General features: G+C 48.5%; 1 protein-coding gene and 1 long non-coding RNA gene across 2 annotated transcripts in view; one reads left to right on the forward strand and one right to left on the reverse strand.

Annotated features, from left to right (window-relative positions):
* The window catches only part of PKNOX2 (PBX/knotted 1 homeobox 2), a 297,363-nt gene that overhangs the window by 197,050 nt on the left and 73,112 nt on the right, over positions 1-27,201 (reverse strand). The window contains exon 2 of the mRNA XM_055581247.1: positions 15,725-15,790. The gene's annotated coding sequence lies outside the window, so the exon portion shown is untranslated. The remainder of the gene's footprint in view (positions 1-15,724; positions 15,791-27,201) is intronic.
* Positions 1,230-14,031, forward strand: LOC129652538 (uncharacterized). Its single transcript, XR_008714578.1, has 3 exons — positions 1,230-1,299; positions 3,045-3,220; positions 13,898-14,031. It is a non-coding gene; the product is annotated as an uncharacterized LOC129652538 (long non-coding RNA).

Raw genomic sequence — 27,201 nt, forward strand, 5'->3', positions numbered from 1 at the left:
AAGACACAGGGGCAATAAATCAATAGGCGCATTCTTCTCTGCCATTCTCAGCTCCATCTGGAGATCCCATATCCTGAGGCCGGTGAAAGGGAGAGAATACTTATAGAATTGAATATAAAAGGGACAGGGACGTGCTCTCAGACCAAACACCCTGGAAACTAGAGAGCCAGGCATACTGCCATGACAGCCTCCCTTCAAACCTGCCAGTGGTTCCTCCAACAAAATAAGCACTTACTGAGAACCAGAGGCTAACGGGAGGGGAAGGCATTCTAATAACAGGCATTCTCTGCTATGAGGGATGAATTGAGCAGGACCTGGCCTGTGGCAAGGTAGAACAAATGAGTCCTAGGGTGCTGCATACAGTAGCTTTACTCTTAAAGAGCCCAGCATCCCTAGTAGAAGCTTAATGAAAATACGATGTGATTAATAGTCACAGAAGACTTCCCAGGTGGCTCAGTGGTAGAGAATCTTCCTGTAAAGCAGGAGATGTAAGTTGGATGCCTGGTTCGGGAAGATCCCCTGGAGAAGGAAATGGCAACCCACTCCAGTATTCTTGCCTGGAAAATCCCATGAACATAGGAGCCTGGCAGGCTACAGTCCATGGGGTCAAAAGAGCCGTACATGACTGAGCGACTAAAGAACAACAACAGTAGTCTCAGAAAGATTCCCAGTGTGCACCAGGAGCTCAAGGAGGATAAACCCTAGCTGAGATGAGGTCACAGACCTACTGATCATGGAGAACCTGAGCTCTAACCAGGTAAATGAAGGGGATGGGATGGAGGGCACTTCAAGGCAGAGACGACCTTGTACAGAAGCCGAGAGGCAGGTAAGGGCACCAAAATCCCCAGTCCTGCTAGCAATGGCAGATTGTCTTGGGATCTGGCAAAGCCAAAGAAAGCAACGGTCATCGGAGCCCTTGGGAGGAGACAGGAAGCCCAGGGATCACTCCCAGGCTGACCCTGCCAGGCCTAGAACTGGGTACCACACACAGTGGTGCTTAATAAATGTGTGTTGATTGTAGATTGTCATTTCTAGGAAGTACTGTAGGCCGGGATAAGCAATTCATTCTTATAAAGCCCCAGGAAGGACCACATGCTGAGATGCATTTATTAAAGTCTTCTGATGAGAGAGGGAGGGAGGGAGGGAAGAGAAGAGGGAGGGGGAGGAGCTGAGATTAGGGGCTGCCCACCCTTGGCTCTATAGAGCCCTTGGCCCCTTGTATCCAGTTCAGAGTCTAGAGGGGAAAGTAGAGCTAAGCCATGGAGAAGAACAGAAAACAACAGAGCTCTGCTTCCAGAAGTAGGGTCAAGCATGCCTACTATTTCCTTTGATTTTCCCAGATATTTTGTAAGATGAGGTTTTCTTTTTCTTTAACAGATGGGGAAACTAAGGCTAAGACCTGGTCCTGACTCGTTGGGGAGGAAGAGGGAGAGGGGACTGGAGTTTGAGTCCATGGCACCCTGGGCAGATGGGGAAGGGGGAGGTGAGCTGGACACTGTGGGTGCACAGTCCAGGGTCTCTGGACTCCTCCAGGCTCCCCAAGTTCTACAGCCCCTGGATATCCCTAGGTAGAACTCTAGATGCTGGTGCAGACCTGCTGTAGGTCAGACTTGGCCAGTAGCCCTCTAGGACCTGGGAGGTTCTTCATTAAAGGTGTCCACAAGCATCCTTAGTAGACGAGTCCACAGCAGCCATCCATCCCCTTCTCACCCTGGTTCCTTCTCCAGCTTTGACTTACACACTTTGTATCTAGAATGCCAGCATATCCTACAGAAACCCTGCAACCTCCCCAGGCCCTGACATCACTACCCTGCCAGGAGGTGGGAGCCCTAGTTTCCAGTCCAGCCTCTCCCACTAAACCCTCAGTGGCCTTAGGCAGGGGATGCCTCCTTTGAGCCTCAGTTTTCCTATTTAGTTCCAAAGAATTCAGTGATCGCTAAGTCCTTGAGCAACTCATGAGCCTCTTCCTCACTTCCTCTCCTTTTCCTCCCTGCCCCACCACGCAAAAACCAGAAATCCCTTCTCTCAGATAAGTGACCATTGAAGCCCCTGGGCATCCCAGTTTATGCCACATGAAGGCTCTTGAGAGTCCCTTGGACAACAAGAAGATCAAACCAGTCAATGTGAAAGGAAATCAACACTGACTAGTCATTGGAAGGACTCATGCTGAAGCTGAAGCTCCAATATTTTGGTCATCTGATGTGAAGAACTGACTCCTTGGAAAAGACCCTGTTGCTGGGAAAGATTGAAGGCAGGAGGAGAAAGGGACGACAGAGGATGAGATGGTTGAATGGCATCACTGACTTGGTAGACGTGAGTTTGAGCAAGCTCTGGAAGTCGGTGATGGACAGGAAACAGTCCATGGGGTCACAAAGAGTCGGACATGACTGAGCGACTGAACTGAACTGATAGTGATGACTGCTTGTCCATTACACATTTATCCAAATCCACAGAATAGAGTGAACCTTGTCGCTAACTACAGACTCCGAGTGATGATGTGGCAATGCAGGTTCATCAGTTATAACAAAAGATTGAAGGTAAAAGGAGCAGGGGGCAACAGAGGATGAGATGGTTAGATGGCATCACTGACTCAATGGACATGAGTTTGAGCAAACTCTGGGAGATAGTTAAGAACAGGGAAGCCTGGAGTGCTGCAGTTCATGGGGTCACAAAGAGTCTGACACGACTTAGCGACTGAACAACAAATAGAAGCAGGCAGGCTAGGGCCAGGGGCCTCTGCACAGCCCAGCTAGGGTGTCCTGGCCACGACATCTGGGGATGGGGCAAGGTCCCTGACCCAGTCAGCTGCTTCATTCCCAAGAGATGTCCAATTGTGGCAGGAAGTACATACATCCTCTCCGGGGTCGTGTAAACCTGAGTTCACATCCCCTCCGCTCCTCTTTAGCTATGGACCAATGCTGAGTGTGTTGCTCACTCTGTCTGATTAAGCCCGGCTTTCTGATCTGTCCTGAGGCCCTGTCTCAGAGGGCTGGGGGGAGGGTTACGACAGGTAAACGCACTGAGCAGAAGCTATTCCTCTTCAGTGCCTCCTGGATTGGGATACCAGCAGGGCTCCCAAAGTCCTCTACAGTCCTGGGGATCATGCGGTATGGGGAGCAGTGCCGACACCCACACTCGACCAAGTCACCAAGGCTGAGCAGTTCCATGATGAAAAAGCCCACCTTCCAGCAGGAAATGTCTCCTCCAGGGCGAAACCCAGGTGGGTCACTTGAATGTGATACAGTTGTTTTTGTTTTCTTTTAATGAGTTTAGTTATAAAGCAACCGCAGTGAATTCCTCCTGCTTCTGCAGGTACTAATACTTGGACAGTTGGGGATCATGCTAAGTCACTTCAGTCATGTCCTACTCCTTGGTATCCCATGGACTGTAGCCTGTGACACTCCTGTGTCCATGGAATTCTCCAGGCAAGAATACTGGAGTGGATTGCTATTTCCTCCTATAGGGGATCTTCCCGACCCAGGGATCAAAACCCTGTCTCATGTCTCCTTCATTGGCAGACGGGTTCTTTACCACTAGCACCACCTGCATCAGGGGCATTAATTAAACTCATCCAGCCTCCCCCACAAGACCGGGTGGTCCCCAAATCAGACACATCCCCTGCGTGGCCCCCTGCCCCAGAAAGCGGCTCCTCCACCAGTTCCGGCCTGGAGATGGATCCGCCTTGTGGACCAACCTCACAGACACCCTGAGACGCCCACCCCAACATCCACCCCAAGCTAGCCTAATTCAGTCCTAAGTATTCCTAAGGTGCCTTCCCATTTCCCGCTGTAATAAATGGCACAGAATGCAAATGGAGGTGGATGTGGGACACAGATGTTTGCACTAATTTAATTGAGGGAACACCTTGGATTAAACACTTTGCAAAACACTCACAAATAGGTTCAGTGCATTCGGTAATGAAAAGCCTCCCAGCCCCCTGGCACTTGGCTGCGGCTGCCTGGGGGCTCTGGAAGGAGCAGTGCTGGGAGTGGGAGGGCATGGAGGAGAGGCCAGAGCAAGGTGGAGACAAGATGCCTCCAAACACAGGGAGAAGGCACCGGAGCCAGGGTCCTGGGAGCGCTTCCAGCAGATTCTTCACCAGCTGGGACTGACTTCACCAACAGACAGGATCTGGGGGTGCTGGGGATGGCGGTAGGCAGCACCTGTGTCCCCACATGGATGGCGGCTCATCTCTGGGGAACCATGACAGGCCGGCACCTCCCTCCTCGAGACTCAGCCCCAACACTAATGCCTCACTGCTCGCCTGGCTGCTGGCCAGTCACCAATCTGCATGGGATTGAGGACTCCAGGGACCCCAGGAAAGATCAGCCTACTTGACCCTTTGGACCTGAGAGTGGGTGGGAACTCTCAGAGATTTGGGGGTTATTTACACAGCAGTGCTAATTTCTCTGAAGCTGCTTCTTCCTTACCTTCCCCTGCAGCTTAGAGTGCTTCAAAAGTTCAAATTCTGTGCATCTACCAACCCCCAAGCACTCCTTCACCTTTCACCTACCCACCCATCCGTCCATCCACCTGCCCACCCACCCATCAATCCATCCACCCACCCTTCCATCCATCCAACCACCCATCCACCCTTCTACCCGCCCGCCCACCCATCCATCCATCCACTCATCCATCCATCCATCCCCTACCTCTGGAACTACAGACATAAATGACACCTGACACCTGCCCTGGAAGTATGTGTTGTGTCCCAGGAGGCAGACTTCACAGTCCCAGGTCCACATGATAAATGCCTTCAGGGAAGTAAACTTGGTAACCTGAAAGTCCAGGGACAGGGAAGCAACTTGGCATGACAGTCTCAAAAGACCAGAGGAGAAAAGAAGAGTTTACCCAGCAGAGGGAACAGCATATGCAAAAATAATGAACATAGAAAGCCTGGCAGCAGCTGAGACTCAAGAGAGATCGTGTGTGTGGGTCCACACGGGGGACAGGTAGCACAAATGAAGATCTGCCTGCGCCATTTTCACCAGACCCCTTCTCCCACCCCAGGCCCGGAAAGTTCCCATAGTCGGGCCAGTGTGGAATCAGTTCCTGTGATGCTTGCTCCTACATCTCAAGAGTTCCAACAAGGTCTGGGTGATTTTATATTCCTGAAAACAGAATCCTTAATTTTCAAACACAATGATCACTTCAAGCATAATAACCATTATAATAATAACCTCTTATACTTGCATAGTGCTTTATAGTTTATAAAACACTTTCAGTTATCTCTTATAATCTTCCACCAACGACCCTTCGAGAAAGATAGAATAGGCACTATTAGTATTTTTGCTTTCTGGATGAGAAAATTAAATCCCAAGATCCCAGCTACCTAAAGAACAGAACTAGGGCTCACATTCAAGACTTCCTGATAGCAAAGGGCATGCTTGCTGACTCATTCACTCATTCAGTGCATCATGGAGTATTTGTTGAGCACCTATTATGTATCGAGAAACCCTTCAGACTCAGAGCATAGATAACAGGGTGGGATGTTAAGATAACAGGAAGCCTCGATGAAGAGACAGAACATTGGGACCAAGGGGAAAACATCAGGGCAAAAAGCAAAGCACTGAAACTCAGAAACAGAGGAAAACATAAAGCACTATCTTCAAACACTGCCCCCTGCCCCACACACACATGAACACCCTACAGTCTGCACACATACAAGCAAGAGGCATATACCCTTATCACATAGGAAGACATGAGCCATTTCTCCTCAACTGCCCTCATGTTTCCCAGCATGGCCTGCAGACTCTTTTATCCTTACAGCCCCACTCCTAGCTGGGCAACAGACCAGAGCCAGCAGCCGGAGGCTGCCTGTGGGGCTTCAGCTTCACCCGTCTCCCAGCACACACACAGGTTCTCCCAGTGCAACAACCCAGGAATTCCAGCATGGGGAGAGCCCAGGGTGTGACACACATCCAGGGCAGCTTAGGTTATAGTCAGGATGGATAGACAGGATGGGATGGGATAGGATGGGATGGGATGGAGAGATAGATGGATGGTGGATGGATGAATGGATGGGTGGATGAGTTCATGGATGAATGGATAGAAAGATGGATGAATGGATGGATGGATGAATAGATGGATAGATGGATGGATGGATAGATGAATGTATGGGTGGATGAATGGATGAATAGATGGATAGATGGATGAATGGATGGATGGCTGGATGAATGGATGGATGGATGGATGGATGGATGAATAGATGGATAGATGGGTGGATGGATAGATGAATGTATGGGTGGATGAGTTCATGGATGAATGGATGGAAAGATGGATGAATGGATGGATGGATGAATAGATGGATAGATGGATGGATGGATAGATGAATGTATGGGTGGATGAATGAATGGATGGATGGATGAATAGATGGATAGATGGGTGGATGGATAGATGAATGTATGGGTGGATGAATGGATGAATAGATGGATGGATGGATGAATGAATGGATGGATGAATGGATGGATGGATGAACAGATGGATAGATGGGTGGATGGATAGATGAATGTATGGGTGGATGAATAGATGGATGGATGGATGAATGAATGGATGGATGGATGGATTGGATGGGTAGATGCATGGGCTGGTTGGATGGCTGGCTAGCTGGATAGATGGGGAGGGAAGGCTGGGAAGCATAGGAGCTTTCACCTACCTAGAGCCTGCTGGGGCCCTGCCATTCAGCCCAGTTACAGGCAAGCACTGCCTTACACTCTGATGAGGACAGATAAGCCTCAGTGCCCTCTACAAAAATAATATCCACCTCACAAGATCCATGTCAAAATGTACGACAAGAGATGCTGATGTACCCTGCTGATGTGCAGGGCCTGCCACACAGAGGGAATTAGGACCTTCCCACCCCGGAACCAAAGGTAATGGATGAGCAAGTAACTCTGCAAAGCCCCTACAGAAATCAGTCTCCTGTTGCCGCACCATCACTCATCCTGGGGTTTGGAAGACTTAATGGAGAAAACCTCTCCATCACTCCACCCTCCTCCCCTTGGCTCATTCATTCGTTTTTCCATTCAACCAAAACTGTAGGGGCCTACTGTGGCCAGGCATGATTCTAAGTACTGGGATCAGGAGAAGAATAAGATTCAGTTCCTAACTTGGCTAGACAGACAAATACCTCGTTTGAGGTCCTGTGACAACATACAGGATGTGGAAATACAGCACCCTTTCAGGAAAGGCAGGAAGCCCTGTCAATGGTAGTCAGAGAGGAGATGCATAAGCTGGGCATTGCAGGAGGAGCAGGTCTATCCAGGCCGAGGAGATTCCAGATGGAGGGAGCAGCAAGTGCAGAGGCACCGAGGTACGAAGTTACGCAGAGTATTTGGGGAAAACTGAACAACCTGGCATTCTGGGCACCAGGAGTAGGAGTGTCTGTAAGTAACAGGGAGGAGGGAGCTGCAAGGCGGGCAGGAGAGGAAGCTGGCAGGTAGACAGAGCTGAGTTGTGCGGCCCATGGCCAGCCAGGCCCAGGAAGCCGCAGACAGTAAAGAATCCCTGGGGATGCGGGGGCACAGGTGTGACATGGGCACAGGCTCACAACAGCATTTATTAAGCTCCAGCTGTTGCAGGCCCAGAGCTAGGCTCCTTCATATTCTGGCTGGCTCGGTCAAACATGAATTTGACAAGGTTTTCTCCTCTTTGATTCATTCAGTTATCCCTAGAGAAATGGCCAGTTTGGCCAATCTTCCTCTCTGAAGAGCTGGGCTGGCTGGCTAACAGCGGAGGCCAGGGGAAGGTTCCCACATCACCACCATCACGAAGCGCAGCTAGAGCTGCTAGAATCAGTGCCTGGAAGGCTCATAGAAGCTCCTGAGGATCGGGAAGAACTTGAGAAGGGATAATGGTGGAGGTGACAGGAGCCACAGAGGAAGCAGACAGCAGGGAAATCCCTCAGGCTGGACAAAGGTTTCTAAGTACCCATATATCCAGAGAATAGGAGAGAAAGGCCAGGTGGGTGGTGGCAGCCACTTTGTACTTCCAAACCCTGCTGGAAGCTTCTCCAGGCCTGCTCACAGCAGGGAAGTTTACCCTCCCTCCCTTCCTTTTCTCCCCTCCCTCTGTCCCTCTTCCCAGCTCCTCTCCAGAAAGGTTTATGGAGAAGACTCCAGATAACCCTGTCTCCTGCAGGCATAGTCACACCAACTGAAAGGAGATTTAATTAGCAAAATCTCGTTAGGCAAACGAAATTATCCGTAAGACAATACTCCTCTGGACAGGGGGTATGATTAAACAAAGCCATTAATTGAGAGAGTCGCTTGGGCAGCCCCCCGGAAGCGTTCATCTCTGGGCCCGGCTCCACGGTGCCTCCTCGGGCCAGTGGAACAGATCCGGCCCCCTCTACCCACCACACCCCCTCTCCACTCCATCTCTGCTCTTCCAGGACCCTTCCAGTTGGGGCTGCAGACCTCGTAGCTCATCAGCGGCCTCTCTGTCGCCAGATTCCTGCTAAAGTGCCTTGATTGCATAATGTCTATTTGCATAATGTAAATTGCAATCTCCTAGCTCGGGAGGCAGGAATCACAGAACAGCCATTATTTTTTACCACTCCACAAAAATTCTACATTTAGAAAGCAGATTTGCAGCTCAGAAAGCCGTATAAATCTGAATCCGCCACCAACGCCATTAAATCACACCAATTAAGCCGGACCAACGAAGAGGCCCCTGTCACTGTTCTCTGCACACTCAAGGACTCCCAGCCCAGATGGAGGCCACGGAAAACCGGAGGCTGTTGGCGGCGGGGCTGGAGCCAAGTGGCAAAGGCAGGATGTTCTATCTTGTAAACCTTCAGACACACGCCCTGAGCACAGGTGCCCATCAAGACTTGGTGGGCAGAGGACAGAGAGGGGATGGAAGCTGGCTACGTTATTTCTAAGCTCATAGCCTGATTTCTTGTGGGCACATTATTTGAAGACTCTTCATTTATAGAGCAGGACACTAGCGACTGAACTGAACTGAACTGAACACCGTAGGTGGGGAAGAAGCCAGCACCTTCCTCAAAGAGAGAGGAGAGATTCCAGGAATTTCACACAAGGGTGCAAAGTCCAGACCTTCAGCATCTCTTTAATGACCTTTTTCTGTCTTTTCCCAAGTCCCCTTCAGCCAAGTAAAAGAAAACCAAGGGCAAATTCTGCTCAGACTGGGCTGGGCTGGGCCAGATTCTGAGCTCCTTCTGAGAGCTGTTTCCTAGGGGTCACTAGAGAGAGAGGCCAGTCACAAGGTCCCCAGAGAGGAGCCTTTCCTCTGAGAACCACTTCCCCATAGCCACATACCTGGTTACTCTTTTGCCTCTTTATTGCTCATTCAATATTCATCTGTCAAAGGGCAAGATGCTAATGTGTATTATTAAAATATCAATAGTTTATGAGTGAACTTTTATGAAGAGTACAGTTAAAGGGAAGACGCTTGACCATTTCCGTCAGAAGCAATGGAAAGGAACAGTCTTTCCAACTCCACTTTTTTCCCTATGTACTGTGGGGAGGGGATGGCTGAACCATTACAGGGTATCTAATGTGTGCCAGGAATGGCCCTAAAGCTCGTATGTGCTGAATTTCATTTAGTCCCCAAGCCACCCTGGGACGCGTGTACAATCCCATTTCCATTCCAGAGACGAGAAATCTAAAGACCAAAGAGATGTGTCGGGAATCACAGAGGTTCTAAGTCATAGGGCTTAAACTTGAACCCCAGCTTTGGGCTTCACACCCGATGCTCCACCCCCAAATTGAGGCCTTGAAAATACAAATGGTCTTTTAGGTTCTTATCTGTTTCCTTCACCTGCCCAAATTAAACATTGGTTTTCTCACTCAAGTTTCATGAAAGGGGAAAGGAGAGAAGAGGAAATCATTCCATGCTTTCACACAGACCCATGTCCACAGAGTCAGTCTCTGCTTTAGAGATGTCTAAGCCAGTTCAGTTTTCATTCCAATCCCAAAGAAAGGCAATGCCAAAGAATGTTCAAACTGCCACACAATTGCACTCATCTCACACAGTAGCAAAGTAATGCTCAAAATTCTCCAAGTGAGGCTTCAACAGTACGTGAACCAAGAACTTCCAGATATTCAAGTTGGATTTAGAAAAGGCAGAGGAACCAGAGATCAAATTGCCAACATCTGCTGGATCATCGAAAAAGCAAGAAAGTTCCAGAAAAACATCTACTTCTGCTTTATTGACTATGCTAAGCCCTCTGACTGTGCGAATCACAACAAACTGTGGAAAATTCTTCAAGAGATGGGAACGCCAGACCACCTGACTAGCCTCCTGAGAAATCTGTATGCAGATGAAGAAGCAACAGTTAGAACTGCACATGGAACAACAGACTGGTTCCAAATCGGGAAAGGAGTACATCAAGGCTGTATACTGTCACCCTGGTTATTTAACTTATATGCAGAGTACATCATGTGAAACGCTGAACTGGATGAAGCACAAGCTGGAATCAAGACCTTTTAAATCAATGTTGAGGGACTGCTCTGCCCAATACACAGAGGTACTTTCTGAATCGACCCTGCTGGACACTGATGTAGGAATTAATCATATGCTTCTCAGGGCCCCTGTATTTTGTCTTCTATTACAGTTCTATTACATCTGTCTCCCTCCCAGACCATAAGTTCCTTGTGGGCAGGAACAGTACCTTGCTTATTTATTCATTCATCCAGTCATCCATTTATTCCATTTATTATTAAGTTAATAATAACTGAGTACATCATGCAGGGTACAATATGCAGAGTACATCATGAGAAATGCTGGGCTGGATGAAACACAAGCTGGAATCAAGATTGCTGGGAGAAATATCAATAACCTCAGATATGCAGATGACACCACCCTTATGGCAGAAAGTGAAGAGGAACTGAAGAGCCTCTTGATGAAGGTGAAGGAGGAGAGTAAAAAAACTGGCCTAAAATTCAACATTCAAAAAACTAAAATCATGGCATCCGGTCCCATCACTCCATGGCAAATAGATGGAGAACAATGGAAACAGTGACAGACTTTATTTTCTTGCGCTCCAAAATCACTGCAGATGATGACTGCAGCTGTGAAATTAAAAGGTACTTGCCCTTTGAAAGAAAAGCTATGACCTAGACAGCATATTAAAAGGCAGAGACATTATTTTATCAACAAAGGTTTGTCTAATCAAAGCTATGGTTTTTCCAGTAGTCATGTATGGATGTGAAAGTTGGACTATAAAGAAACCTGAGCCCCGAAGAATTGATGCTTCTGAACTGTGGTATTAGAGAAGACTCCTGAGAGTCTCTTGGACTGCAAGGTGATCCAACCAGTCCATCCTAAAGGAAATCAGTCCTGAATATTCATTGGAAGGACGGATGCTGAAGCTGAAGCTCCAATACTTTGGCCACCTGATGTGAAGAACTGACTCATTAAAAAGACCCTGATGCTGTGAAAGATTGAAGGCAGGAGGATAAGGGGACGACAGAGGATAAGATGGTTGGATGGCATCACCAAATCAATGGACATGAGTTTGAGCAAGCTCCGGGAGTTGGTCGTGGACAGGGAAGCCTGGCGTGCTGCAGTCCATGGAGATGCAAAGAGTCGGACACGACTGAGTAACTGAACTGAACTGAAGCCAGTTTCCATGAAATTAAAAGACACTTGCTCCTTGGAAGAAAAGCTATGACAAACATAGAAAGCATATCAAAAGAAACAGAGACATTGCTTTCCAACAAAGGTCCCTATAGTCAAAACTATGGTTTTTCCAGTAGTCATGTACAGATGTGAGAACTGGACCATAAAGAAGGCTGAGCACCAAAGAATTGATGCTTTTAAATTGTTGTGCTGGAGAAGACTCTTGAGAGTTCCTTGGACTGCAATGAGATCAAGCAAGTCAGTCTTAAAGGAAATCAATCCTGAATAGTCATTGAAAGGACTGATGGTGAAGCTGAAGCTCTAAAATTTTGGCTACCTGATGGAAAGAGCCAACTCATTGGAAAAGACCCCGATGCTGGGGAAGATCGAGGGCAGGGGAAGAAGCAGGTGACAGAGGATGAAATGGTTGGATGGCATCATTGCCTCAATGGACATGAGTTTGAGCAAACTCATTGAGGAGATGGTGAAGGACAGGGAAGCCAAGTGTGCTGCAGTCCATGGGGTCACAAACAGTTGGACACAACTTAGTGACTGAACAACAACAAAGCCAGTTCCCAGAATATTTTCGGCACGTTTGGAAGGTAAGGAAGGACTGAGGGTGATGTTGGAGATGAGGTCATCAGACTTCCCCCTTTTACGGGAGAGTAAACTGGGTTTCTCGGAGCCTCAGGATAAAGTGATTAAGGCTTTAGAATAGAGTCTTAAGTTTGATTTCAGGTCTGTGGCTAACTTACTGTATCCCTGACTAGGGTTCCTCTCTGGTGTCTGGACCTCTGCTCCCTTTCTGTAGGTACTACTGAGATAATAACAGTGTCTCATAAAGCAGTAGAGGGTTTTAAGGAGAACATGCCCATCACATGCTGATCAGAGTGTCTAGCATATAGTAAGTGCTCAACTAACATGGTTATTAATATTAATATTTAGCCAACTTGTGGAAGACTTCAGACGCTCCCTCCAAACCTTTTCATCAAAACCATGCCCCTTTGCCCCTCTCTTCCCTACCCCCTCCCTTTTGTCACTAGCCATTCCCGTATCTTTGGAAAAACAAACTGGTTCTCCTTCAACCCTTCAGCTGCTTGAGTTCTGGTTGTATCCCCTTAAGTCAGGACAGGGCATCCAGAGGACTCAGATCCTCTTTTAAAACTTGGCTGCAACTGGCTCAGGAAAACGGCAAAGGACAGGGAGTCTGGGCCTCAAAGTTTCCGCCTCCCACAGGGTATAGTGTGTCTATGTGTGTGTGTGTGTATGTTGTGTTTGTGTATGAGTATGTGTGAGTGAATGTGTGTGAGAATGTTATGTGTGTGTGAGTGTGTGTGTGAGTGACTGTGTGTGAATGTTGTGTGTGTGTGAGCGAGTGTGTGAGTGAATGTGTGTGAGAGTGTTATGTGTGTGTGTGAGTGTGTGTGTGACTGTGTGTGAATGTGTGTGTGTGAGCGAGTGTGTGAGTGAATATGTGTGAGAGTGTTGTGTGTGTGAGTGAGTGTATGAAGGTGTGGGAACGAAGCAGACTGTGGCCTGCCCTGGGCCCCATGCAGGGATGGACCTCTTCATCCAATCTTTGGCCAAAGCTGAGTCTCCCAGCTTGGAAAGCCATGGAGTCAGGGGTGGGGGAAGGAGCTACACCCCAGGGAATGAAGGGCTCAAGGCTTGTGGCATCTGTGTCACAGGTCTAAGTCCCTCTCCAGACCTGGCACTTCAAGCTGTGGGCTGCAAACTGGAGCCCCTCTTGCTGAGAAGGACCATTGGGTAGAGGTTTCTACCAGCTGCAGAGCCTCAGCACCAGCATGTCCTCGGGGAATCCTGCCAGGGGGAGGAGCCTAGCCTTCCAGGGGGGCTTCAAACACAGACATTGTGTGAGTTAAGAGACAGTTTGATTCTTGAAAGCAGGGCTTTCCTTAGCCTGCCTCAGGAGGCTGTGCTTTGCCACACCCGATGAACACTAGCTGTGGGCGTGTCCTCGCCAAAGACAGCTGCAATGACATATTACCACCCCCCAACACATTCTTCATTGAACGTGCTGTGGCTATTCCTCCTTTGAGACGGGATTAGGGGGTGCCCACGTCCCCTTCTTTAAACCCAGGTGAGCCTTTGTGTCTGCCCCAAACAGAGGAATGTGTGGAAGTGGTAGCAGGGCTGCCCGACTTGGGCAGGCAGCCCTGCCAGCTCCTGGCTCCTCTCGGGGGATGCTCCCTCAGGGCACCATGTTATGAGGATGTCCAGGCCACAGGGAGAGGGCACATGGGTCTGATGTCAGCTAACACCTCAGCTGACAGTTGGTATCCACCCACAGAGTGACAAGCGAACAAGCCTTCCAATGATTCCAGCATTCAGCTTCTGCCCCCGAGGAGACCCCAGGCCTGTGGACCAGAGACAGTACCCCCCACCCTCGTGCCCTGTTTGGACTCTTGACTCACAGAATAAATGAGCTCAATAAATGTTGTTAAGTCACTAAGTCTTGGGGTGGTTTGTTACATAGCCCTAGGAACTGGAACACCACCAAATTATGTTTGACTTTTCCTTTTCAAATCCAGCCCTCACTTCAGACTTTGAGACCTTCCCTTCTCTGCAGGCTCCCCTGCGTGGGGCAGCCTGAGCAAAAACCCTGCTCCCTGAAAGACCCTTTGAATCATCCCATTTCAGCATCCTGGGACCTGTAGATCCCCGCTCTGCCTCCGTCCTTTGGGCAGGTACCAGAGTGTCCCCGAGAGGGCGCTTCCCTGAGGCTGGGTGGTCGCAGGCCGGGCACCAGCTGACTTCACGGATCCAGGCAGAATGTGTGCAGACCTAGTTCCCCTACTTGCCGGCTCTCACGAAGTTCACGCTCGGCTTGCTTCTCTCACACTTGACTTGACTTATGGGGTCCCTCTAACCTCCGCCTCGAGCAGACATCGATTCTCACAAAAGGTCATTATCTTCCTACCCTGGCTCCCCCCTCCCGCCCCCTCGGCTCCATCTCTGAGGTAGGTTTTCCTGGAACAGGAGGGAGGGAGGCACCCTTTCCCACCCCCGGGCCTGCGGGCTTGAGAGGGGGTGCCCTGGGAGCCGCACCCGTCAATCACGGAGGCACCGGCAGGGCCCCGCAGGCCATTAGGCGGAGGGCCGGCGCCCTGCTCAGTCACCGGGCAGCCATTGGCAGGATGTTAGACGATCGCAGGGTGGCCATTCTTATGATTTATTCAAATACTCATTACAGTCAATCTATTTTTACACAGAGGTGAAGATGTGCGCTGATAACGGTTAATCATTTATAATTCCATGGACTGGTTGGGAGCCAATGTACTATCAAAGTCGCGGCTGCTGGGGCCCCGGGAGCCCCCGAAGCAGAGTGGGGGAGGTTGCTCAGCCACAGGCCCTTCCAGCTGACACTGCCTGAGCAGGGCCGGGATGGAGGGCACAGCTGGAAATAAGGACGAGGGGACCCCAGACCAGTCTCCAGAAGCTCAGCCTCATGAGGGCACTGTGTGGGCAGAGAGATGCTCAGCAGACGGATAAGGCAAAGAAACCCAGAAGATGGAGAAACCACCTCTAGCTGGATTACCAAAGAAAGTTCCACTGAGCAGACTGGACAGAGGCCAGGGCCTACGGATTAGAAGACTTCTGCCAAGTGGGAGAGTCTGATGAGCAAATACATACACATGTAAGGTGCAGTGGTTCCTAGACTGACCAGGGGGAAGCGACCAGCAGTATTTCCTTTTTCCTCCCTCGTGTCTCTCTAGAAACAACCAGACATAAAAGCAAGTGCGAGCTCTGAACTTGGCCCGGTTCCTCCTCTCACAGCCTCCCACGCTTAGCTCGCAGACCATAGTGGCTGGGGTCTGGCCTGGCCTTGCAAACTCAAGAATCTCCCTCTCCAACACTCATGACTCACAGAACACATCAGACCCACCGTAATGCACAATCAATACAATCTAATTAAATAGGATGTCCTGTTACAGGGCCTCTTCGTCACATTCAGGCCTCATCTAATTACAGGTCCACCATATTTCACGTCCTGACCAGCTCATTGTCGAGCGCGTCCCTCGAACAAGGCGTGGTTGTGGAAGATCAGGTTCAGGGCTGGTCTTTAACCCATAACCTTATTGAGTTAGCTTAGAAAATGCCAATCAAAACTACTCACAGTTCACAGTCCCTTTGCTGGTGAGCGGCATGGAGGTCGGCCTCAGAGTCCCACTCCAGTTTCAACCTGATAGTGAAAAAAGACATCTTTATAGACTGCGTGTGATTCAACACCTCCCCTCTAGGAGTCCCAGAGAAAAAGAAGCTCATGGCTGTGGGGTGCCCTGAGCTGAGCAAAGCAATGATCATTTACCAATGCCTCTTGTCTGACCAAAGCCCCCGGCAGAGGGGGACAGAATGGAGGAGCCCCTGGGAAAGCTTGAAGCTCATATGGGGGGGCTGCCCAGACAAGCAAACACCACCGCCAGTGCTGTGGTTTATGGCAGGATTACGGAGAAGTGAAGAGTCCCATTGGGTTAGAAGGGAGACGTTCGTGGGGAACAGTGATGGGGTGTGACTGATAAGATCAGAAAACATGATTGCTTTACCCTGGGATAAAGCAACGACAACAATAAAAAGAAGAAAAACCCAGCACAGGGACTACCCTGGTGGCCCAGTGGTTAAGAATCCACCTTGTAATTCAGGGGACTTAGGTTCAATCCCTAGTCAAGGAACTAAGATCCCATATGCCTTGGAGCCACTAAGCCCGAGTGCCCCAACTCCTGAGCCCAAGTACCGCAACTAGAGAGTCTGTGCCCTGCAGCGAAAAATCCCACATGACACAGCGAAGATCCTGCATGTTGCAACTAAGACCCAGTACAGTCAAATAAATACATTTTTAAAAGAGGAAAAAAAAAAAAAAAAAGCCAGCACATATTTATACCATCTACACTCACCCAGCCCAGCAAGAATAAAATCCATGGGTCCCATAATAAAAGTGCTGCCACGTCATTGGTGAAACAAGAATATCCATCAGATAAGATGAGAACGTACATAAAGCAGTGCTGAACTGTGTGGTAGAGACTATAACTCCCTCTCTCTCCACAGAAATGGGGACCGTGAGAGCTGGAGACTTCAGGGAAGTTTTCAGGGAGAGGGAGAACTTGACCAGGATCTTGGAGGACGGGTCAGGCAAGATTCAGCTGGTGGAAGAAGACAGGTGGCATTCCAAGAAAGGGTACAATCTGAGCAAGAATGATAGGGGAAAGCGTGGAGTGTCCAGGGACAAGGCAGAGGCTGCGTGCCTGAGACACTGGAGGAGGAATTAATGCTGAGTCAGCCAGCTGGGGCCAGAGCATCCCAGCTCGAGTGGCGGCTGGAGAGGTCAGGCTTGGGCTGGGAGCTCCTGGAGCCATGGAAGGTTTTCCTACAAAGAAATATCATGAAAGAGAGAACCCTCCCCACCCCCACCACTCTGTAGTATTTTCCTTTTAGTTAAGATGAGAGGCTCCCTGGAAAAGGTGGAGTTTCAGACAGGACATTCAGGAATGGAGTGTGATACAACGCACTCCTGGAAAAGATGTCCCTCTTGTTCATGATGACGTCACCCAAGATGAGGCACTTCCTGGGGCTGTCTACTAACATCTCCAGGACCAAGACTGCTGACTCATGGAGGTGCTTCAGAGACAAGACCAGACCACTGATGGCACGTGGCTGAGGACGAGGACTGCATTTATGCATCTGTTTAGCCCACAACGTAACAGGTTCTCACCAAGTGTCTGCTGCAATGTCCAGAGGTGGACTCTGTTCATTTTAACCAGAACCTGACAACCAGCTCCTAGCTGGCAATGGGCTCCAACGTGTAATCTTCTACACTATTGACACATTTCTACTGAGCATATATGAACTCAAGACAGGAAGTTTCTTGATTGAACTGCATGCAGTGAGGATTTATCCCTGCCTGCTGGGACTGACTGTTGAGACACCAGAGACTTGGAAGAAAATAGGTTGGACTTCCCATGTGCACATGCTGGTCAGCTGGACAGGACAGCCACTCTGTTCGGGAGATGGATTCTGATGGGCACGTGTTACAAAGCTTTGAACAAGTTGAAAGGATGGGCCAAAACTAAAAAGTCAATTTTTCCCATGACCGGTTTTTATCTCTCACACAATAACATCATGACAACCATAAATGAAATAAATTTGAAAATAAAAAAATTCTTATTACATCCTATCACTCTAAACCATCAAATTATTATATGCTATGTCCACATGCAAATCCATTTTAGTTTTTTACTGAGTTGTGGAAAAAGATTTGACAAGAATAAATATACCAAATACTACTCTTAACATTCAAAAGTCAATTGCAAAAGTCACACATTGGGAATTTCCCTGGTGGTCCAGGAGTTAAGAATATGCAGGGGACATGAGGTCGATTCCTGATCTGGGAAAATTTCATATGGCAAGGGGCAACGAAGCTTGTGCGCCACAACCACTGAAGTCCAAGCCCCTAGAGCCCACATTCCACAACAAGAGAAGTCCTTGCCCTGAAACTAGAGAGTAGCCTCAACTAGAGAGAACCCATGCTTAGCAACAAAAACCCAGCACGGTCAAAATAAAAGAAATCACAGATTGGGGTGATCTGGTTTTTTAAAAAAGGGCAAGTGTTATTTGAGTTAAATGCAAGTTGAGGTAGAGCCCAGGGTGTGATGTTGCTGCCAAACCCCTTACATTGATCTCAGTTGCCTTAATAGCTGTATGATAGGCAACCAAGAGAATGGTCCTCTCACTTTAGACGTAGCGATCTACAGTACTTTCAGATGCAGTTTTGACATCATATTTTAATAACTTTGACAGTGATGGGTAGAAGAGAGAGGTGAGCAAAGATGTCTAGTGGTCAAAGTACTGGCTAACAGTTTAGTAATTCAAAGTACAACCTCTGGAATCAGACAGTACAGGTGTCTATCACAGCCCCACCGCTTCCTGGCAGTGGGCCTGTGGGTAAGTTACTTAACTTCTCTATGTCTCAGTTTTTCATATGCTGTTGTTCAGTTGCTAAGTCATGTTTGACTCTTTGCAACCTCACGGACTGTAGCACACCAGGCTCCTCTGTCCTTCACTATCTCCCAGAGTTTGCTCAGATTCATGTCCATTAAGTCAGTGATGCTATCTAACTATCTCATCCTCACCACATCCTTTTCCTTTTGCCTTCAATTTTTCATAGCATCAGGGTCATTTTCAATGAGTCAGCTCTTTGCATCAAGTTGTCAAGTATTGGATCTTCAGCATCAGACTTTCCAATGAATATTCACGGTTGATTTCCTTCAGGATTGACTACTTTGATCTCTTTGTAGTCCAAAGAGACTCTCAAGAGTCTTCTCCAGCACCATAATTCAGAAGCATCAGTTCTTCGGCACTCAGCCTTCTTTACAGTCCAACTCTCACATACATAAATGACTACCGGAAAAACCATAGCTTTGATTATACGGATCTTTGTTGGTAAAGTGATGTCTCTGCTTTCTAATATGCTGTCTAGGTTTGTCATGGGCTTCCCTGGTAGCTCAGCTGGTAAAGAATCTGCCTGAAATGCAAGAGACCCCAGTTCAATTCCTGAGTCAGGAAGATCCCCAGGAGAAGGGATAGGCTACCCACTTCAGAATTGTTGGGCTTCCCTGTTGGCTTAGATGGTAAAGAATCCACCAGCAATGCAGGAGACCTGGATTTGATCCCTGGGTTGAGAAGATCCCCTGGAGGAGGGAATGGCAACCCACTCCAGTATTCTTGTCTGGAGAATCCCCATGGACAGAGGAGCCTGGCAGGCTACAGTCCACGGGGTTGCAAAGAGTCAACATACAACCCCATGACAGAGCATCTAAGGATAGCACAGCACAAGTTTGTCATAGCTTTCCCTCCAAGGAGCAAACATCTTTTAATTTCATGGTTGCAGTCACTGTTTGCAGTGATTTTGGAGTCCAAGAAAATAAAATCTGTCACTGCTTCCATTTCCCCCCTTCTATGTGCCATGAAGTGATGGGACCAGATGTCATGATCATTGTTTTTTAAAGTTGAGTTTCAAGTTTTTTCACTGTCCTCTTTCACCTTCATCAAGAGGTTCTTCAGTTCCTCTTCACTTTCTGCCATTAGAGTGGTATCATCTGAATGTCTGAGGTTGCTGATATTTCTCCCAGCAATCTTGATTCTAGCTTGTGATTCATCAGTCCAGCATTTCGCATGATGTACTCTGCACATAAGATAAATAAGCAGGGTGACAATATACAACCTTGACGTACTCTTTTCCCAGTTTTGAACCAGTCCACTGTTCCATGTCCAGTTCTAATTGTTGCTTCTTGACCCACATACAGGTTTCTCAAGAGGCAGATAAGGTGGTCTGGTATTCCCATCTCTTTAAGAATTTTCCTTTGTTGTCATCCACACAGTCAAAGCCTTTAGCATATTTAATGAAGCAGAAGTAGACATTTTTCTGGAATTCCCATGCTTTCTCCACGAATGTTGGCAATTTGGTCTCTGTGTCCTCTGCCTTTCCTAAACCCAGCTTGTATGTCTGGAAGTTCTCAGTTCATATACTATTGTAACCTAGCTTGAAGAATTTTGGGCATAACCTAGCTAGCATGTGAAATGAGTGCAATTATATGAAACTTGAACTTTCTTTTGGATTGCACTTCTTTGGGACTGGAATGAAAACTGACCTTTTCCAGTCTTGTGGCCACTGCTGAGTTTTCTAAATGTGCTGGCATATTGAGTGCAGCACTGGAACAGCATCATTTTTTAGGAGTTTTAAATGGCTCAGCTGAAATTTCATCACCTTCAGTAGCTTTATTTGTAGTAATGCTTCCTAAGGCCCACTTGACTTCACATTCCAGTATGTCTGGCTCTAGGTGAGTGACCACACCATCATGGTTATTCAGGTCATTAAGACCTTTTTCGTATAGTTTTTCTATGTATTCTTGCCACCTCTTCTTAATCTCTTCTGCTTCTTGTAGGTGGCTTCTGCCCTCGCTATTGTGCCCATTCTTGCATGAAACATTCCTTTGGTATCTCTAATTTTGGGGAAGAGATCTCTAGTCTTTCCCATTCTACTGTTTTCCTCTACTTCTTTGCATTGTTCATTTAAGAAGGCCTTCTTATCTCTCCTTGCTCTTCTTTGGAACTCTGCATCCAGTTGGGTACATCTTTCCCTTTCTCACTTGGCTTTTGCTTCTCTTCTTTTCTTTGCTATTTGTAAAGCCTCCTCAGACAACCACTTTGCCGTCTTGCATTTCTTTTTCTGGAACTCTCTTGCTTTTTCCATGATCCAGCGGATGTTGGGAATTTGATCTCTGGTTCCTCTGCCTTTTCTAAAACCAGCTTGAACATCAGGAAGTTCACGGTTCACATATTGCTGAAGCCTGGCTTGGAGAATTTTGTGCATTACTTTACTAGTGTGTGAGATGAGTGCAATTGTGCGGTAGTTTGAGCATTCTTTGGCATTGCCTTTATTTGGGATTGGAATGAAAACTGAACTTTTCCAGTCCTGTGGCCACTGCTGAGTTTTCCAAATTTGCTGGCATATTGAGTGCAGCACTTTCACAGCATCATCTTTCAGGATTTGGAATAGCTCAACTGGAATTCCATCACCTCCACTAGCTTTGTTCTTAGTGATGCTTTCTAAGGCCCACTTGACTTCACATTCCAGGATGTCTGGCTCTAGGTCAGTGATCACACCATCGTGATTATCTGGGTCGTGAAGATCTTTTTTGTACAGTTCTTCTGTGTATTCTTGCCATCTCTTTTTAATATCTTCTGCTTCTGTTATGTCCATACCATTTCTGTCCTTTATCGAGCCCATCTTTGCATGAAACACTCCCTTGGTATCTCTGATTTTCTTGAAGAGATCTCTAGTCTTTCCCATTCTGTTGTTTTCCTCTATTTCTTTGCATTGATCGCTGAAGAAGGCTTTCTTATCTCTTCTTGTTATTCTTTGGAATACCAGACCACCTGATCTGCCTCTTGAGAAATTTGTATGCAGGTCAGGAAGCAACAGTTAGAACTGGACATGGAACAACAGACTAGTTCCAAATAGGAAAAGGAGTACGTCAAGGCTGTACATTGTCACCCTGTTTATTTAACTTCTATGCAGAGTACATCATGAGAAACGCAGGACTGGAAGAAACACAAGCTGGAATCAAGATTGCTGGAAGAAATATCAATAACCTCAGATATGCAGATGACACCACCCTTAGGGCAGAAAGTGAAGGGGAACTAAAAAGCCTCTTGATGCAGGTGAAAGTGGAGAGTGAAAAAGTTGGCTTAAAGCTCAACATTCAGAAAACGAAGATCATGGCATCTGGCCCCATCACTTCATGGGAAATAGATGGGGAAACAATGGAAACAGTGTCAGACTTTATTTTTCTGGGCTCCAAAATCACTGCAGATGGTGACTGCAGCCATGAAATTAAAAGACGCTTACTCCTTGGAAGGAAAGTTATGACCAACCTAGATAGCATATTCAAAAGCAGAGACATTACTTTGCCAACAAAGGTCCGTCTAGTCAAGGCTATGGTTTTTCCTGTGGTCATGTATGGATGTGAGAATTGGAGTACGAAGAAAGCTGAGTGCCGAAGAATTGATGCTTTTGAACTGTGGTGTTGGAGAAGACGCTTGAGAGTCCCTTGGACTGCAAGGAGATCCAACCAGTCCATTCTGAAGGAGATCAGCCCTGGGATGTCTTTGGAAGGAATGATGCTAAAGCTGAAACTCCAGTACTTTGGCCACCTCATGCAATGAGTTGACTCATTGGAAAAGACTCTGATGCTGGGAGGGATTGGGGGCAAGAGGAGAAGGGGATGACAGAGGGTAAGATGGCTGGATGGCATTACTGACTCGATGGACGTGAGTCTGAGTGAACTTTGGGAGTTGGTGATGGACAGGGAGGCCTGGCGTGCTGCGATTCATGGGGTCGCAAAGAGTCGGACACGACTGAGCGACTGATCTGATCTGATCTGATTTCTTTTTCATTGGTATGGTTTTATTGTTTACTACCTCCTGTACAATGTAAAGGAACTTTTGTCCATAGTTCTCAGTTCCCATCTGTAAAATGGCGCTAATGAGGGTCTGTTCTGCCTTTGAGGTTGGCTGTAAGGGTTGAATGAATCCATATACTGTAAAGTGCCTAGAACAGTGCCTAGCACAAAATAAACACACATTGCATATTACCTGTCATTGTTGTGATTTTAATTATCAGGAGCCATAAGGTAGAAGATATGGGAGAAGAAACTGGAGATGGACCTCCATTTGCCCCTCTTTAACATGACCCATTGGTCCTAGTTCTATTGACAACAATCTCTCTCCCACATGGAGTCCTCCAGATATTTGAAGAGGGGCTGGTGTTGCTCCACAGGGTAGACTTAGGGCTAATTGACAGATATTAGAGGAAGCCAATCTGCAGTTCAATATATAAGGACTTCTCTAGTCCTCAATGGCACCCCACTCCAGTACTCTTGCCTGGAAAATCCCATGGATGGAGGAGCCTGGTAGGCTGCAGTCCATGGGGTTGCTAAGAGTCGGACACGACTGAGCGACTTCACTTTCACTTTTCACTTTCATGCATTGGAGAAGGAAATGGAAACCCACTCCAGTGTTCTTGCCTGGAGAATCCCAGGGACGGGGGAGCCTGGTGGGCTGCCGTCTATGGGGTCACACAGAGTCAGACACGACTGAAGCAACTTAGCAGCAGCAGCAGCAGAGGAAGCCAATCTGCAGTTCAATATATAAGGACTCCTCTAGTCTGAAGAACCATCCAAGAGGGAGTTAGGCTTCTTTGGAAAATGAGCTTCCGACTTAGGAAAGAGGATCCTGTGTTGGGTAAGAAGATGCCCCTGAGCATGGTCTCCCAGACGTGGATCCCCTCACCCATAAAACACTAATAAGAAAACGCTGGGAGACTGGGAGGGGTGACAAACACGCATATCGATAAAATATTAAAAGTGTCTTCTTTTATCATTGTTTTATAAAGTAAATCAACCCTTCAAAGTAAGGTGAGCACAAAGGGCCACTCATTGAACTCTCTGAAATGAATGGGGCATCATAAACAGCAGCAGCCCTGCCCCACCACCGTCACGCCTGTCTCCTCTTTCTGTCTCTGTCTCTTTCGCTCTCTATGTGCCCATCTCTCTCTCTCACACCCAACACACATGCACACATATGTGCACACACAACCTCTCCACATTGTCCTTGATTGCCACTCCTCACTCTGCACCAGCGGAAAAGTCTTCCTGTCTGGCACTGACCCAGGGACGCTGCTGGGGAGCCAAGTGCATGTCATTTTAGGGCCTTCCAAGGCCAGCAGCCTCTCTCCCTGGAATGCCACATCAAAGGCCTTGTGACAAGCAGCCCTGCCACTACACAACCAGAATCTAAACTCAGGCCTGCCTTACTCACCAATGAAGATAGATGTGAATCATAAATGGGATTTATAAATATGTGGACATTCATGAAATGGTAAATGAGAAGGGAGCTGAAGAACATTCATCATTAAGAGGTTGAGGGGGACAGAAGAAAGCTTCCCACAGGAGGGGGCACCCTAGAACTTGACTCTGCATGCCCTAGGAGAGCTGAGCCAGCTCCCATGAAGCATCCTGGGTAAGAGAGAAGGCTGGAGGGAGATGAGCTTGGAACTTAGCAAGATGGGTCTAACACAGAGGGCACTAGACCAAAGGCATCATGGGTTCACACCCTGACTCCATCATTAACTTACTTCGTGGTCTTGAACATGGAACTTTAATCACTGCCTGCTTCCGTTTTCCCATCTGCAAAATGATAGTGCTTGACTACATGATTCTGGAAGCGTGTGACTTCTACACATCTCTGATGTTGCCCAGTCTCACCCCTTCCCCCACAACCCCATGGAGGCCCTGAAGTAGCTCAGTCTATGACTATGGTTAAGAATATAGACATAGGAGGCAGCAGTTCTGGGTTTAGCATGGGTCCATCGCCTCCCTAACCTTAATCTCTACAAACATCAATGTTTGCATCTGTAAAAGGGGAATAAGAGCAGTGCCTTTAAATGAGGTGATGCCCCAAGAGAGTTTTGTGCAATGCCTGGAACATACTCATAACAACGAATGGGGCTGCTATTGCTGCTCTTCAGCATGAGGAGGTGAGGGCTGGCATCAACTCGATGGGGAAAGGGAGGCAAATCAAGAAGCCTGAGGGCCTCTGCCTTCATCCCACCACCCATGACAAGCCGCTCTGCTCTTCCCCCGACCAGGCCTTTTGGAGGAGGACAAATTGTGACATGACAATCTGTTCTCAGGCACCCGGAGTCTCTCTGGATGGTCCCCATCTCTGATAAACCTCTATAGGCACATAAGCAAAACTCCCCAAAGAGAAACAAAACTTAAAAAAGACGCTCCCAGGGCTTCCCTGGTGGCTCAGTGGTAAGGAGTCCTCCTGCTAATGCAGGAGACTTGGGCTCGATCCCTGGTCTGGGAAAATCCCACATGCTGTGGAGAAACTAAGCCTGTGCACCACAACTACAGAGCGTGTGCTCTAGAGCCCGGGAGCCCCAACCGCCGAGCCTGTGCTCTAGAGCCCGGGAGGCCCAACCGCCGAGCCTGTGCTCTAGAGCCCAGGAGCCCCAACCGCCGAGCCTGTGCTCTAGAGCCCGGGAGCCCCAAGTGCAGAGCCTGTGCTCTAGAGCCCAGGAGCCCCAACCGCCGAGCCTGTGCTCTAGAGCCCGGGAGCCCCAACCGCCGAGCCTGTGCTCTAGAGCCCGGGAGCCCCAACCGCCGAGCCTGTGCTCTAGAGCCCGGGAGCCCCAAGTGCAGAGCCTGTGCTCTAGAGCCCAGGAGCCCCAACTGCTGACGCCCTCACTCTACAGCCCACGTTCTGCAACAAAAGAAGCCACCACAATGAGAATCCCACATACCAGAACTAAAGAGTAGCCCCTGATTGGCACAACTAGAGAAAGCCCACACAGCAATGAAGACCCAGCGCAGCCAAAAATAAATAAATAAGATCCTCTGAGACAGAGTCACCTGCAGGGTCACAGTGGGTCCTGCATCTCCCGCCTCATCACCCCGAGAACCCTCTCTACTCCACCTCCACTCCCCTCACACCACCCCCCCATGAAAGCTCGCTGTGGTTTATGTTAATGTTAGAGTGAGGCTGTCAGTCAGTCACAGCATCACAGGCCCTGAGCACCAGCCTCTCAATAACACAACAACAGAGGAAACGAACACTGAGAGACTCAGCTGGCACTAAGTGCTTGGCTCTAAGAAACGTATCCGTCCAGCCCTGAGGGTGTTGCACAGGTCTCCTCAGAGCCGGGTGAGAACAGGCTCATTTCCCGCCGTCCTCAGCCCCCTGGGCTGCAGGCAGGTCTGGGCGCCCAGCTGCAGAGAGGACCAGGGAAATTCCCTCAGTCATGCCCTCCGGCCTCAGCCCGAGACTCTAAGCCAGGTCCTACACCTGTAAAGAGGGCACCCTCGGGGATGAGAAAACACCGAGACACAAGACGTACTTATTCTCCATCAGGAACATCACTGCTCTTCTTCCTGGCCCATCGTCACCTGCCTTAGGCTTCCTTCTCTCTCCTGGGCCCCTAATCCATCTCTGAGCCTCCAGCCTCATCCCTTTTCGGCCCGTCCACCACTTCCCCCAAGCCCGGGATCTCCCTGAAACACAAATTCCATCATGTCCGTTCCTCCTCCAAACCCTCCAAGGACAGCTCAGCGTCTGGCAGAGGTCACACCCCGGCAGTCCTGAGCCAGCCTCTTGCCTGCTTGATGTTTTCATAAACACTGACAACATCTAAAAAGCTGAAAGTTGCACATTTGAAAATCCAGATCCTAGGTTTTTCTCCCAAATTCGGGATGAACGCCAAACTTGCATCTTCACGTGGCAGTCGCTGGATGACAACAAGTGTCAGAGGCCCCCTTTTCAGGCCTGGGTCCCCCTGTTTGTCTCACAGAGAGAAGGCAGGTGTCGCTTGCAAGAAGCCCACAGGGCCGGGCACCTGGAGGCTGACTTATGCTGCCGGCTGAGGGCCCAAGATGACAGTGTGGAGGTGGCTCATTGCGTTCGCAGCCGCGCTGTTCCCAGCCAGGCCCACAAGCGTTCCTCCTTCTCTCTCCCCTGGCTCGCTGCTTCACCTCTGGCCAGGAGACAGCCAGAGAAGGTCCTAGGGCAGTTTCTAGGAATGCCAGGACTACAGGGCCCCACCCCTGAGTCCAGCCTCTCCCCACCCCCAACTCAGTGGAAGCTGCACCCCCCTCCCTTTATTTCCATCCCACTGTTCCTATCAAAGCCCTAACAGCACATATTTTGTTAATTGTACAAACCTAATGGGGGAATGCATTGGCAAAAAAGGGTAATGGCCATCAGACCAGCAATAAAACAAAATTAATGGCCCATAGGAAGAAATCATGTCCACTTAATCCCGGCTCTGAAACTCTAATAGAATAATGGAATACCAGTGGAGGGGTTTTTCTCTCCATGCAGATTGCTTACACCATGTTAATCACTTGCAAAGCAGGCCACATACCACTCCAGCTCACATGACCCTCCAGGGAAAGTAGCAGACCAGAAACATTTAGTGCCAGGCTCATTACTGACATGCCCCACCAGCAGCGACACCTTCCCCTCTTCCTCACCGCCCCA

The sequence above is a fragment of the Bubalus kerabau genome, chromosome 5 (genome assembly GCF_029407905.1).
Source record: "Bubalus kerabau isolate K-KA32 ecotype Philippines breed swamp buffalo chromosome 5, PCC_UOA_SB_1v2, whole genome shotgun sequence".
Classification (NCBI taxonomy): Eukaryota; Metazoa; Chordata; class Mammalia; order Artiodactyla; family Bovidae; genus Bubalus; species Bubalus kerabau.